Source organism: Canis lupus, chromosome 25 (assembly GCF_011100685.1).
Source record: "Canis lupus familiaris isolate Mischka breed German Shepherd chromosome 25, alternate assembly UU_Cfam_GSD_1.0, whole genome shotgun sequence".
NCBI lineage: Eukaryota > Metazoa > Chordata > Mammalia > Carnivora > Canidae > Canis > Canis lupus.
In genome coordinates, this window is record NC_049246.1 from 43,138,966 (window position 1) to 43,154,821 (window position 15,856).

Here is a 15,856-nt window from a genome sequence, read left to right on the forward strand (position 1 = left end):
GGGACCTAGGCCATGCCCCCAAACCTGTTTCTATCTGCTTTAGCAGAGTCACTTCCATTCTCAGGCAGGCTCTTCCCACAAAGGGGCCAGATGGCTGCAGCAGCAACAGCCCGGTAGCCTCTGAAGGTCAAATCTGGCAGGTAAGGTGGTCTGTTTCCCAGCAGCAAAGGGCTCTGATTGGCCTCTCATTAGGTCCTGCATCCATCCTGGAACCCATGTTCTGCCCAGGGGAATGCAATGCTCTGACTGGCCAGGATAGAACCACTTCTGGAATTGAGGGTCAGCTCCATGGAGAGTCTGAGGATTGAGTGCAGAGTGCAGGGAAAAGGCCAAATTGTAGTTTTGGTAACATGTTACCAAAAGAAATGGGAATAGATGCTAGGTAGCACAGATATGCATTTCAGGTGGCTTTGGCCCTGCAATCAGAGCCCCAGTGCTGGCCTCCACTCCTGCCCTCTTTTCCTCCACTCCCACTATTTCACCAGAGTGAATGCCTGAGTAGCTAGGAGCCAAGAATTCACAGTTGCCTTGACCCACAGACCCCTGATGTTTGGATTCCTCAGGGCAGTGGTCACCTGGGCAGTCTGACCCTCCCATCCCTGGGAAATGTGACTGGTTGTCACAGTGACAGGGAGATACCATGGGCTGCTAGTGATGAAGGCTGAGAATGCAAAGCACAGGACAGCCCCACACAACAAAGAGTTATCCCACCCAAAATGCCAATGGCATTCTTATTGACCATCCCTACCATTGGGGCTCATCTGTAGATGCTCTCCTACACTGGCCTTGCATTGGGTCTCCTAGTACTTGTCATGGACCATAGGCCTTGAAGAGTGGAAACCATGCGTAATAGATGGCCACATGCCAAGCATCCCCCATTACTCTTCATCCTACAGTTCTGTTGGCATTTCCACCTCTTCCTCTGTTGTTAGGTCCTGGGGCAGGACACCAGGTGTTTTGCCTCTCTTGAATCCTTCCTGACACATAAGAGAATAGAATAATAGAATGAATGAATAAGGCTGCCCTGACTGGGACAATTTTTTTATAAGCTGAGATTTGGGTTGGACCGCTGTATTCAGAGTGGTTTATAAATGTGATCATTGGATTGAAATATTAATTACCACCAATTTCAAGCAATAGCCCCAACAGGTGCTTTGAAAAAAAAAATAAGATTTTATCTATCCATGAGAGACACAGAAAGAGAGGCAGAGACACAGGCAGAGGGAGGAGAAGCAGGATCCATGCAAGGAGCCCAATGCAGGACCGGATCCCAGGAATCCGGGATCAGGCCCTGAGCCAAAGGCAGACGCTCAACCACTGAGCCCCCCAGGCGTTCCCCCAACAGGTGCTTTGAAGAGGGAAGTTTAAAGCTAGAAAGAAGCGTGACCAAGCATATTTCTGAACAGAGGTAATAACTAAGGCTACTGTGGCTGTGGGTTTGGGGTCAGCCTGGCTAAGTCTAGGCCTATGGGTCTAGCATCTTCCCCAGACTGGAGTCAGACCTTGACTCTGAAAGTCTCTAGACCAGACTGGCTATTCATGAGAAAGTCGGGTCTGTCCCACTGAAGTAGTCCTTCCAAGGGTGGAAGAGGTACATAGGAAGAGGGTACAAGAGGCAAAGGCAGAGCCAAGTCCAGGGTGCCCTATCTTCCTGCAGTTGCCCATCTGGCCCACCCAGCTCATTGGTGCCTGGTCCTAGACCAAGTCCTGAGCTTTTCAGATACTACTCTGGTCTTCATCCTTCCCACCCTACTACCTCCAGAGGACAATGACTCTTCCATTGGCCATGAAGCCTGGTGGCTTACAGGTTAGATAATGAGTAGCCAGGATCAAGGGAACTAAACTGGCAAATCCAATCATAAAACTGAGGTGGAGGGATCCCTGGGTGGCGCAGCGGTTTAGCACCTGCCTTCTGCCTTTGGCCCAGGGCGCGATCCTGGAGACCCGGGATCGAATCCCACTTCGGGCTCCCGGTGCATGGACCTGCTTCTCCCTCTGCCTGTGTCTCTGCCTCTCTCTCTCTCTCTCTCTCTCTCTGTGTGTGTGACTATCATAAATAAAAGTCAAAAAAAAAAAAAGCTATATGTTAAAAAAAAAAAAAAAAACTGAGGTGGAGTACATAAGGGCAGCCTCTTCCATCTCCTCTGGGGTCCCAGGCTCCCTACCATGTTTGGCAGGGCAGTAAATCAGGCCTGTGGCTGCTGGTAGCTCATCAGAGGGAGGGTAGCTCTTCGTGCTGCTGCTGCTGCTGCTGCTGCAAGTTCCAGCTTCACTAGGAGAATCTGAAAGAATGTCTCTTCCAGGAGAGCCCCAGGCACCTCCTCCTCAGTGTATGCAGGGACAGTATATACCTTAGTAATACACAGATACTAGACACACACTCACACAGCCAGTCACGGAGACTCAGAGCAGGAATGTGAATTGGCAAAGTGCTCTCGTGAAAAATCCATGATACATTCCTGACCAAAGCCAGGAACTGAGCCATGAGCTGGCAAAAGGACTGAGGCTGAGAGGTCTCGAGACACCTCCTTGCTAGGAGGCTGCCAAGGAGGGAAGTATCCAAAGAAGAGGGCCAGTTGGTCTCAGCTGCTGGGCTAAAGTGGGGGATCCAGGCTCAGACCCCTCTGGGAGATTGAGAGCTAGAGTTCTGTTCAAGTCTGGGGAGACTGATCCCCGTTAAGAAGGTCATAAAATAGGACAACCCGGGTGGCTTAGCAGTTTAGCACCGCCTTCAGCACAGGGTGTGACCCTGGAGACCCAGGATCGAGTCCCGAGTTAGTCAGGCTCTCTTCGAGGAGCCTGCTTCTCCCTCTGCCTGTGTTTCTGCCTCTCTGTGTGTCTCTCATGAATAAATAAAATCTTTTAAAAAAAAAAAAGTTCATAAAATAGATGAATGGGAAAGTTTGCTTGTCTTCCATTAGACTCAGGAAAAGGGTCTGGGTGAGCCAACCTCATAAAGATGCTGAACTTCTAGGATTATATTCTCCTTTATACCTTTCTCTTCCTTCCCCTCCACTTTTTCTGTCTTTCTCTCGGCTGCCCACCTCCAGTGGTCAAGGGTGAACTGCTTGTACCAGGTCCTGGGAACTCTGATTACACCAGAGACACTGGTGTTTGGACTGCAGTCTGCTGCAGGATGGCACTGGGATTTAGTTTCATCTACTGGTGCTCTATTCTACAGGTGTAGTAGGAGGTGCTTTTCATGAGCTGATAATGCATCTTCAAGGAGTTCTGTGTGTGGAAAAATCCCAAAAATACAGAATTGCTCAAAGAGCTCTTAGCAGGTCCCTGGGTGAGCCCCTGGAGCTGGATAGAGCTGATGAGGAAAAGTGGGATGGAGGATTGTTTGGGGTCTACTTTGCATTTTTGGTGATTTGCATTTCGTACATATTTAGGGACATTGCTTTCTCTGTGGGAACAAGCAAAAAGAAAGTCTTTTCGTTCTGGTGGGATTAGGAATTGATTTGCCCATCTCTCTTCATCTTACTCACTTAGCAAAACCAGGTGCCCTGGTTCAATCTAATTCTCTGTCCGGGGACACCTGGGTGGCTCAGCGGTTTTGAGTGTCTGCCTTCATCTCAGGGCGTGATCCTGGGCCCAGGCATCAAGTCCTGCATGGGGCTCCCTGTGGGGAGCCTACTTCTCTGTCTATGTCTCTGCCTCTCTCTATGTGTCTCTCATGAATAAATAAAATCGTTAAAACAACCAAAAAAAAAATTTGCTGTCTCCTGTGCACATCCAGAGGAACTTGGGCAAACGCAACCATGCCACTGGAATTAGTACATTCACGACCTCATACTCCAAGGCCTCAGTGCTGGCAGGGATTGAATTACCTCACATTTCCCTGATACTCTTCTGCCTTCAAACTACACCACCAAGTCTCCCCACCTACCAGCCCCTCTCTAGTCAATATCCATGTCCCCTTCACCCAAGACCACCAGACATTTGATTTCTGTCACCACAGAGATAGATCTATTGTTTTGCCCACTCTGGAAACTAAGGTAAGTGGAATCAACCAGCATGCATTCTTGTATCTGGCTTCTTTTGCTCAAGAGTTTTTTTTTTTAAGATTTCGTTTATTTGAGAGAGAGTGAGCAAGCACAAGTTGGGGGAAAGGGCAGAGGGAGAGGGAGAGGGAGAGGGAAAAGCTCCCTCCTCAGTGATCAGGGAGCCTGACAAGGTGCTTCATCCCAGGACCTGGAGATCATGATGTGAGCCAAATACAGATGCTTACCCAACTGAGCCATCCAGGTGCCTCTCAACAATGTTCTGAACCTGATTTATACTCTCATACATATCAATAATTTACTCCTTTTTCTGAGTATCTCCATCTTTGACCATGCCACAATGTGCTTATCTACTTGCCTATTATGGACATTGAGATGGTTTCCAATTTGGAATTTTAAAGTTGCTATGAATGTTTGTATGATTCTTTTTGGTGGACTAAAAGTTTTCATTTCTCTTTGGCTCCACCATCTCACCCTCCTGTACCAGAGTATGAGAAATCTGGGTGCACCACACAATCTGACCATTAAAGAAGTGAATCAGGGGATCCCTGGGTGGCGCAGCGGTTTGGCACCTGCCTTTGGCCCAGGGCGCGATCCTGGAGACCCGGGATCAAATCCCACATCGGGCTCCTGGTGCATGGAGCCTGCTTCTCCCTCTGCCTATGTCTCTGCCTCTCTCTCTCTCTCTCTCTCTCTGTGACTATCATAGATAAATAAAAATTTAAAAAACAAGTGAATCAAAGCATGTTACTACTGTGCAAAACACTCTCTGATGACCTAATGACAGGATACTTAATTATAATAAGGAATTATTCTAAATTTTTATTTTTTTATTTTTATTTTGTAAAAGATTTTTTTTTTTTTTTTATTCATGAGAGACACAGAGAGAAAGGCAGAGACATAGGCAGAGGGAGAAGCAGGCTTGCTGAGGAGAGCCTGACACAGGACTCGATTCCAGGATCCCGGGATTAACCTGAGCCAAAGGCAGACGCTCAACCATTGAGTCACCTAGATGTCCCTATTGTAAATTTTTATTATTTTTTTAAGATTTTATTTGTTTGGGATCCCTGGGTGGCGCAGCAGTTTGGCGCCTGCCTTTGGCCCAGGGCGCGATCCTGGAGACTCAGGATCAAATCCCACGTCAGGCTCCCGGTGCATGGAGCCTGCTTCTCCCTCTGCCTGTGTCTCCGCCTCTCTCTCTCTCTCTCTGTGTGACTATCATAAATAAATAAAAATTAAAAAAAAAAAAAAAGATTTTATTTGTTTATTCATGAAAGAGAGAGAGAGAGGCAGAGACACAGACAGAGGGAGAAGCAGGCCCCTCTCATGGAGCCCGATGTGAGACCTGATCCTAGATCCCAGGATCACACCCTGAGCCAAAGGCAGATGCTCAACCACTGAGCCAGCCAGGTGTCCCCCTATTGTAAATTTTTATTTTTTTTTAAAGATTTTATTTATTTACTCATGAGGGATACAGAGAGAGAGAGAGGCAGAGACACAGGCAGAGGGAGAAACAGGCTCCACTCAAGGAGCCCGATGTGGGACTCAATCCAGGGTCTCCAGGATCACACTCTAGGTTGAAGGTGACACCAAACCACTGAGCCACTGGGGATGCCCTATTGTAAATTTTTAGATGTGAAAATGACTTTATGTTCAGCTTAAAAGAAGTCCTTAAAAAAAGGAGTCCTCATCAGAGATACACATAGAAATACTTATGGATGAAATACTATGAATATCAGGGAGATGAGAAATAAGGAACAGATGACACAAGGTGGGGCAGCCCAGGTGGCTCAGCAGTGTAGCACCGCATTCAGCCCAGGGCCTGATCCTGGAGACCAGGGATCGAGTCCCACATCGGGCTTCCTGCATGGGGCCTGCTTCTCCCTCTGCCTCTGTGTGTCTCACGAATAAATAAATAAAATATATTTTTTTAAAGATTTTATTATTTATTTGTGAGAGACACACACAGAGACAGAGACAGAGAGAGAGAGAGACAGAGAGAGAGGCAGAGACACAGGCAGAGAGAGAAGCAGACTCCATGCAGGGAGCCTGACACGGGACTCGATCCCGGGTCTCCAGGATCAGGCCCTGGGCTGAAGGCAGCGCTAAACCGCTGAGCCACCTGGGCTGCCCAATAAATAAAATATTTTATATATATATATAAAAAAAAAGATGACACAGGGTGGCCATGAATGGGTCACTGTGGAACCTGTGTGATTGGTACATGCTGAGTTCATCACATGCTTCTCTCTACTTCTATGTTGAAAGAAGACCAGAGCCAGACAGAAGTTAAAGCAGTGAAGGCATATTTTATTCTGGAAATATTGCTGTGGGGGGGCAGGAGGGGAAGGGACCTCAGTAGAGAACTGAACTCCATTCTGAATAAAAGGACAAGTAGAGATTTATAGGCAAAGGAGCAGGGTGGGGTCAATGAATGGGAAATTACGAAGAAGGAACATGGGGAAAGGGGAAATTCTGGCTGAACCAACTGGATAGGATTCTTGCTAAAGACAGGCCAGAGTAAAAAATGTTGAGAGGGATGGGTGAGGAATTTGACCAGGTATCAAGGGAGTTCAGATACCAAGGGTAGAGGATTCTGTAAACTGAGCCAGCAGGATTCCCGCTAAAACTGGACTAAACAGGCCAAGGTCTGGGCCAGAGGAGCCTGGTTCTAATTATGTTAAGAAGAGAGTCCTTGCCAGTGTATTCTTGACTTAATTTTTTAAAAGATTTTATTTATTTGAGAGAGAGAGAGAGAGAGAGAGAGAGAGAGAGAACATGAGCAGAGGGAAAGGGACAAGCAGATCCCTCTGTCCCCAGCAGGGAGCCTAATGCGCGGCTCTATTCCAGGATCCTGAGTTCATGACCTGGGCCAAAGGCAGACGCTTAACTGACTGAGCCACCCAGGTGCTCCAATTCTTGACATTTTAATTTTAAAAATCCTCCAGTGGCCAGTGGGCCTGACAAGGCCCCTCCCTCTTTGACAGCATCTCCTGCTCTGCCCACCTGCTGTGCTCTGGCTGTGACGACCTCCCTGCTGTTTCTCACCAGTACCAGGCATCATCCCGCACTAGCCTTTGTGCTGGCTGGTCCCTGTGTCTGGCACACTCTTCCTCATAGCCCACGGCTGTGTGGAGCTGTAGGAATTAGAAAAACAGCAGGTGCAGGAAGGACTCTGTGACCTTCCCCTGAAGCAGGTCATAGACCCTCAGGTGAGAGGTGGCCTCTCTATACCCACAGGAAAGGAGCAACCTTATCTCCAAGACACAGATGTCCCACCACATTTTCTTACACCTCTTCCTTCTTCCTCAAACCTAGCATTGAAAGGCTCAGGTTTCACTGCTTCAAGTCTATATTTCCTGATAAAGGCTCCCATATTGCATAACATATTAAATAAGTTTCTGTTATTAATCTGTTTTTTTGTTACAGACTCCCCAGCCAAGAACTTAGAGGGATAGAAGGACAGATATTTTTCGTCCTCTACATTTGCCTTCAAGCCTTTGCTCAAATGTCATTTTCTCAATGAGGTCCACCCTGACCACCTGCTTAGAACTGCAAACTCCCACTTGTCTCTATTCCCATAGCCCTCAGTACTCTCGGAAGTGCTATAAAATTTACTTACTGCTTATGGTGATTATTTATTGCCTGTCTCCTTCTTCTAGCCTGTAAGATCTACCAGCCAGGGATCTCTTTATTTGTTGTCCGCAAATATATTGCCAGCTCCTGTAACAATAGCTGGCATACAGAAAGAATCAATAATATTTTGAATTGAAAGAAAGAGAGAGACAGAAGCAGGGAGGGAGGTTAGGGGAAGAAAGAGTGCAGTATGGCATATTTTTCTAGGGGGACAGGGCCGCATCTGGAGGCCCTCTGGTTCTACAGGTTTGTTGTCTGTTTTAATATCTTGTTGATTAATCTCAGAAATAAAAGCAAGAGCAATTGCTTGCTCTAGTGTATAGGCTGGTCTTAGGACAAGGTCACCGATGTCAGTGACCTCAAAGGGCTTCAGAGTGACAAATCCGGACCCCTCAGTTGTTTGATCCCAGGTACACTAAGGCTCTGCAGGAGGGATTGGGGCAGCGTCATGGTGTCCAGGGGCCCCTGCTGGTCTGTATCCTTCCAAGAGGACACCTCCAACAGGCAGACCCCAGGCCACTGGAGGGGAAGGACTCCTGGGGGGAGGAGTACTGGCAAACACCCCTTCTTTGTCACCGTGACCTCCAGGGGGAGCTTCCTGGAGTGAGCCAATGACCCAGGATGGACTCCCACCCTGCGGCAGAAAGCCTTTGCCTCACTATTGATGGGTGGCGCTTTTAAATTACCTTCTTTCTCTAGGTTTTCTCTCTCTGCTTCCTCAGAGAATGAAGATGAACCAGGGGTGGGGCCAAAGGGCCAAAGAGCCAAGGGGAGCATTATTAGCAAACCACACAGTGAGGTCTTCTGACAGCCATAGCAGCCCTGGTCCCAACCGAGGGAGGAGGGAGGGAAGGGGAGCCCATCCGAGTGTGGGGCTGAATTCTGTATGAGCCAGGCTCTGCCTCCAACGCCCCTCCCCTACCCAGTGGACTACCCGCCCCCTCCCCCACTAGGCCAGATCCTTGAGGCAAGAGAAAGCTGCAAAGCAAGAAACAGTGGCCCTCGGAATTGGGAATCAGGTCGCGAGTTTACCTCATGCAAACTAGCTCCCTGGAAACCTGCGGGGAAGAGATGACTCAACACACACATCCCAGAATCCTCACTGACTCTCGGCAAATGCACCATCCCCTACACCCCCTCCGCCGCAGCTGCCGGGGGGAGTGCAGTTTGCCTCCTTCCTCTTACTCCTCCGGTACTGCTCGCCTGGAGCAGCAAACACAGAAAGACCTTATTCACAGGCTCCACCGCTTAGGCCCTCTATTGAAAGCTTTCTGAAAATGCAAATTCCTCAGAAGGAGATTCTTTCCAAAGGCTTTAAAGTTGCATATTCCCACTGAGAGCAGTTAAGCCGACCAAGACCTCCCTGAGCAGGAGGCTCCTTAAAACTAATATTTACGCATAAAGGAGGAATGTCTGAAACAGCCAGAAAGCAGAACTTGCAGCTCTGAAGTCAGGCCAGACGACAAAGGGCGGGAGCCTGGGGTCTCTGGACCTCACCTCACTGGGGGGCGCACAGGTGGGAAGCCCCCAGCTTTTGTTGTCTGTGCCCCCCCCACCTCAGCCTGGCCTCCTTCCCTGCGGCCTTGTGCCAGTGCCCACGTTAGTCCTGGGTGACTGGGACCCAACAACAAGACAGAATTGTTGCCCACCGGAAGCTGAAGTGCAGTGAGCTGGACAAGCCTCTAGAGGAGCAAACTTTCCCCTCTCCTGGGGCCCTGTGCCTGCCTGCGCCTTTCACTCCATAGAACCCAGAGGTTCTGGTCTCAGCCCTTCTCCAGGGGAGCAGATCCCCAGTGGGGTGACTGTAGTGTCAATAGGATTGGGTATGTTGAGTCTTGTATTTGTAGAGGAGGCCCCTTCTCCAGTGCTTCGGACTCAACCTCTGGCCGGCTCTCATGGGGTGCCTCTCCCTCGCAAAGAGGCTGTCTCTGGGCAAGGGGGTGCCCTCTCCTCCCTAGGGCATCAGACAGGATTCAAGCCAAGTTAATGGAGGAAGACAGGCTCCCCCCCACCACCACCTATCCTACCTCCCACCAAGAGATCACTTGGTTAAAATGGACGTTTTGTCCCCTCATTATATGAGATCTCACACCATGTATTCATGACCCGTTCTTCTCATTTCTCCTGGAAATCGTTCCAATAAGTCATTTTCAGCGGCTGCACGATGTCGCATCCCGTGACTGTCTCACCACTGGTCAAACAAGACTCTGAAGGATGGCAGGTTAGGTCACCCCAAAATATGCCCCTTTGGCCTACGGATTCTTTGGAGCTAAAAGCACTCAAAGAAGAGCAGCTCCAGGAAGGGCAGTCTGACCACCTCTTTTCTCTCAGAAAGCAGGAGGTTTAAAGCTCACACGCGAAAGATGCCCTCCCTCTACCCCAGGGGAAAGTAGCACCCTCAGCGCCAAGGGCAGGTAGTCGAGACCTAGAGAATGCCGTGCACACAGGCCTCGCTCGTCTTGGTACTTTCTATCTTCCTGAGGCCTCCTCACGCTAGTTTAATAATTTTCCCAATAAATAAATAAAATCTTAAAAAAAGGGGGGAAGGCAGCCCAGGTGGCTCAACGGTTTAGCGCCGCCTTCACCCCAGGGCCTGATCCTGGAGACCTGGGATCGAGTCCCACGTCAGGCTCCCTGCATGGAGCCTGCTTCTCCCTCTGCCTGTGTCTCTGCCTCTCTCTCTCTCTGTGTGTCTCTCATGAATAAATAAATAAAATCTTTAAAAAAAAAATTTCCCACAGTCGTCTCTCTTTGTTCAACCGGGAGGAAAAGTAAGTGGTTGTCACCCTCTCTCTGGGTCTTCACTTCCTTTGAAGAGTTCCCATGTCACATAAAATTTATATAGATTTGTATGCATTTCTCCTGCTCGCCAGCCCGATGTGTCTAATTCTCAGTCTCAGACAAAATAAAAATAAAAATTAAAAAAAAACACCTCAAGAGAAAATAGGAGAAAGGACGCCTCACCTATAGCGGCCTCAGGCTGGTGACCGACCTCTCCCAGAGCGCCCACCAGCCCGCCCCTTTCCCAGCATTCCAAGGGACAGTCCTATGATTCACTCTAATTGGACCGCCTTGGGTCACATGACCACTGGCGATCCAGAGGAGTGTGCTGATTGGCTTAGGCCACCGTGGGCCCCGCCTTGGGGGCGGGCTGAGGTTAACTGGGTGGATAAGGCTGTGCCCGGAAGCAGAATGTCTGAATGAAAATTAGGTTATTATTATTATTTTTAATTAGGTTATTTTAATTAAGGAAGCCTGGAATGCTGGGAAGGTGGTCAATACACGTGTTGTGCTCAGTATTGTTTTGTGGGTGTGTTTTTTTTTAAGATTGATTTATTTATTTATTTATTTATTTATTTATTTATTTATTTATTTATTTGTGATAGAGAGAGGCAAAGACACAGGAGGAGGGAGAAGCAGGCCCCATGCAAGGAGCCCGATGTGGGACTCGATCCCGGAACTCCAGGATCGCGCCCTGAGCCGAAGGCAGGCGCTAAACCGCTGAGCCACCTAGGGAAACCCTAGGTGTTTTTTTTTTCTTAATATTTAACTTATTTATTCATGAGAGACACACAGAGACAGAGAGGGGCAGAGACACAGGCAGAGGGAGAAGCAGGCTCCATGCAGGGAGCCCGACGCGGGACGCGATCCCAGGACCCCGGGGGTCACGACCTGGGCTGAAGGCAGACGCTCAACCACTGAGCCACCCAGGCGTCCGGGTGCTCAATATTGTTTTTCTTTTTGTACCAGTTCACCTGCTGATGGATATACGAGTTTCACCAATCTTTCAAGATTCATTCATCTTTTTTTTAGAATATAGCAATCTACAAACAGGAAGAATGAAACAAGTGCAGCTCAGGAGAAAAGAAGAGAGTCTTCCTTTCCCTTCAAAGGCATCATGAGGTCTCTCAACCCGCCAGACGTTTAACTCCTCATACTCCTCTAGAGCTGCCTGGAACTGGGCAGGTGTGAAGCCTCGGGATATGCAGCGCTGCTCCACCTCTAATTTGTTTTTTTGTTTGTTTGTTTGTTTGTTTTAAGATTTTTTTATTTAGGGGAGGCTTGGATGGCTCAGCGGTTTAGTGCCTGCCTTTGGCCCAGGGCATGGCCCTGGAGTCGCAGGATCAAGTCTCACATCAGGCTCCCTGCATGGAGCCTGCTTCTCCCTCTGCCTGTGTCTCTGCCTCTCTCTCTCTCTTTCTCTGTCTCTCATGAATAAAAAATAAAATTAAATTTAAAAAAATATTTTATTTATTTATTCATGAGAGACAGAGAGGGGCAGAGACATTGGCAGAGGGAGAAGTAGGCTCCCTATGGGGAGCCCTATGTAGGACTCTATCCCAGGACTCCAGGACCCTGGGACCATGACCCAAGCCAAAGGCGATAGATGCTCAACCACTGAGCCACCCAGGCATCCCAAGATACCTACTTTTTGCATAAGATTCCTTCTCAATGCCACCCTCCTCTAATTACCAGACACCCCTGCTCCCACCGCCATACCCTCTTCAGACTTGCCCTATTCCTGTCTCTGAGAGCTAGCCACCCCAAGATCAGACTTCATGATTATGACTTCCATAGCCTGAGCAATGAGCACAGAAACGAGTCAGGGTGGCCTTCTACCGTTGGGACATGTGATGTTCAGTTCTCACTCCTCAGCCGCCAGTTATGGAGACGGAAGTATTTCCCTAGAACCAGAAACCCAGGAAAGATACCCCCAAGGGCCCATCTAGCATGTGTTTTTAGACTAATTCATTACTCTTCCTTTAAGCCAGTCACATCTTGCCAGAACGCTGACCTGGCATCAGATAAAGCATCTGTAGCCCCCTTCCTCTATCCTACCAATGGGAAAACAGTGGAAGTCTGTAGAAATCTGACTAGTGAATGCTGTACTGCGCCACCAGATCAAGGCACTCATTCCCGTAGATTCCAGAAGTGTTGGCTGCTGAGTGCTCACAGTTGTACCCAACTCTGGGAATTGCCCTTGGCTAAAAAAAAAAATATATATATATATATATTGCTTCACCCAAGATCATGCTGCCTTCCCAGAGGCACAATGAACCTAATGACAGGTCTGCAGAGACAGAAAAATGTTCCCTTCTTGCCTTCTAGGTTCTTTCGCTGGTCTAATAATTAAATTGGCATAAGACAGATTAACAGGAGAAAAAAAATTTAATTACACATGTACGGGAGCCCCATAAAAATATGAGACTCAAAGGCAGTCAGGCAATTGAGGCTTATGTGCCATCTTGAGCTAAGAAAAGGGATGGGAGCCTGGGGCTTCAAAGAGGAGAGAGGAAATTCACAGGAAGATGAGAAGAGCAGATGTTTAGTAATCAAATGTCCTGCCATGCAGATGTCTTTCACATAAAAAGAAGTTATCTCTGATAGCTCTCTTTCTGGGCTGGGCCCCCCTATGTAAATTATTTTAGACAGTTAAGGGAGAAATAAAAAGCTTTTCTGGAGTTTGCTGGGACTTGATTGGCTTCGGCTCAAAATAATCCACAAGCTGAAGGGGCATGTTTTGGGGGGCATATTCTGCTCCCCTTCAGGTCTATATGGGGGTTAAAAGGCCTGGCTTCATGTCTCACTTTGAGACAACTCTAAAAGAGTCCCAGCTCCAAAGCTCCCTACATGTTCCAGAGGTCTACTGCCACACAACAAACCACCCCCAAACTTAGTGGCTTAAAACGATGACTTGTTATTTCTCATGTTTCTGTGGGTTGATGGGGCTCAACTAGGTGGTTTGTGGTATAGCTGAGGTCACTCATACAGCTGCATCTTGGTGGGAGCTGGAACACTCACATTTGTCTCTTATCCTGCAGGGTCCTCTCCACATTGGCTTCCTCAGTCAGTAGCCTAATAAGGGCTTCTTTACACATGGCGACTGAATTTCAAGGAGTGTTCCAAGAGCACAAGCCCCACCGTGCAGGCACTGATCAAGTCTCTACTTGCATCATTCCTGCTCAGGTCGCATTAGCCCTGCCTGAGTCAATATGGAATGATATGAGGATGGGAAGGCCTGAAGAAGGCCCAGTTCACCAGGGGCCACCAGTGTCACAACCTATCCCAATCTGCCCTCCAACTCCTCATAATTCGTATCCACTTGCCAAATAGAGTCACCTCTGAAAATAAAACAAAGTAAAACTTCCAGAGTAACTTTCCATTCTGGCACCACACTCAGGCCTGAGGTCCAGGATCTCACCATGAATATTAGATCCAGGTGGGGATGATACTTTGAAAGTGTGATTTCTTGAGTACGGCTCCTTATGTTTGGTTTCTTAGGTGCAGAGACCTGTGAACTACAAAGACCAGTTATCACCCCAACATACACCTGACAAATCAAGGCAAGACAGAGACAGGAAAATATAATAGATAGTCTCTCATTCAAAAGTTGAGGAGAAAGGAAGACACATAATAATGACTAGCCCATAGCTACAACAACAAAAAAAATATTTCCACATACTCATTTAGTTGCATCTCATAAATTTGGGGGTTTTATTTTTGCTTTTTTTTTTTAATTTTACTCATTTATTCACAAGAGACACACAGAGAGAGGCACAGACATAGGCAGAGGGAGGAGAAGCAGGCTTCATGCAGGGAGCCTGATGTGGGACTTGATCCCAGGGCTCCAGGATCACATTCTGAGCCAAGGGCAGGCGCTCAGCCACTAAGCCACCCAGGCGTCCCTATTTTCACTTTAATTCAAGTAAAAATATTTCCTAATTTCATAGGTGATGTTTTGAGATATCATGTAGGATTGTGTTGTTTAATTCCCATATATCTGAGAACTTTTGGTTATCATATTGTTATAGATTATTAATCTTAATACCTCTGTGATTGGTGACGAATTTAATACCTCAGATAATATACTGGGCATGTTTTCTATTATTCAAAAAAATTTTAAAGATTTTATTCATTAATCTGAGAGAGAGGGAGAGAAAAAGCATCAATAGGTGAGGGGCAGAGGGAGAAGCAGACAGACTCCCCGCTGAGCAGGGAGCCCAATAGGGGGGTTCCATCCTGGGACTGCAGGATCATGATCTGAGCCAAAGGCAGATGCCTAACCATCTGATCCACCTGGGTGCCCCAATCCTTTGAAATTTATTGAGACTTGTTTTCTGGCCCAGAATATGGTCTATCTTGGGGAATGTTATGTATGTTTTTTTACATAAGCATTTAGTTAATTAATATTAAATAGCTATTAATAGGGTTGGGTTTAAGTCTACCATCTTGGTTTAGTTTATTCTTTGTCCTCAAAGTTTATTTTTCCTCTCTTTATCCTTCTTTGCCATTCTTTGGGTAAACTGAATATCATTTACTATGCCATCTATCTCATCTATTAGCTTTTTAAAATTTTTCTTTAAAGATTTTATTTATTTATTCATGACAGACACACAGAGAGAGGTAGAGACACAGACAGAGGGAGAAGCAGGCTCCCCACAGGGAGCCAGATGCGGGACTAGATCCCAGGACCCTGGAATCACACCCTGAGCTGAAGGCAGACACTCAACCCTGAGCCACCCAGGTGTCCCTCATCTATTAGCTTTTTAGCTAAGTTTCTTGGTGGTGTTTCTATCCTTAATTTTTTTTTCTAGAAACTGAAACATGCATCTTTAACTTATCCATGGTGTTGTATTTAAGCCTGCCTGCCATGGCCCCCAACATCACTTACTCCCTGTGGACTGCCTCTCAGCCTGGAATCTGTTTATTCATGCATTCATCTATCAGATACACACTTCATGAGCACCAGGATAAAGCAGGAATAGGGTGCCAGGTCTCAAGCAAGGCATGAATAGAAAGAGAGTTGGCCCCTTTCACCCCCAGAAGTGACAAGGCAATGTAATCATTAAGACCAACATAAGATGATGCTGTCACTGTAGAAAGGGAGTCCTTATAAGGATAAAGCCAGACACTTTCTTCAGTCATCTCCCAAGCAGTTCTGGTCAGCTAGATCTGAGCAAGTTGGGCTACCTGCACAAAAGGCACAGCCAAAGTCATTGAACTAGAAAAGCCAGAAAGATTACCAGTGATGTGGAGTCAATTTTCCACATTGGTGCATCTGAGGATGACTTAAGAGCATCTTGAAAGCATTGGTGCACAGGTTCAGTGTAAGGTTGTGGACAGAAGAACCCCTTTTTTTTTTTTTTTAAGATTTTACTTATTTATTTGAGAGACAGTGACAGAGAGAGGATGAGCAGGGGGAAAGGGAAAAG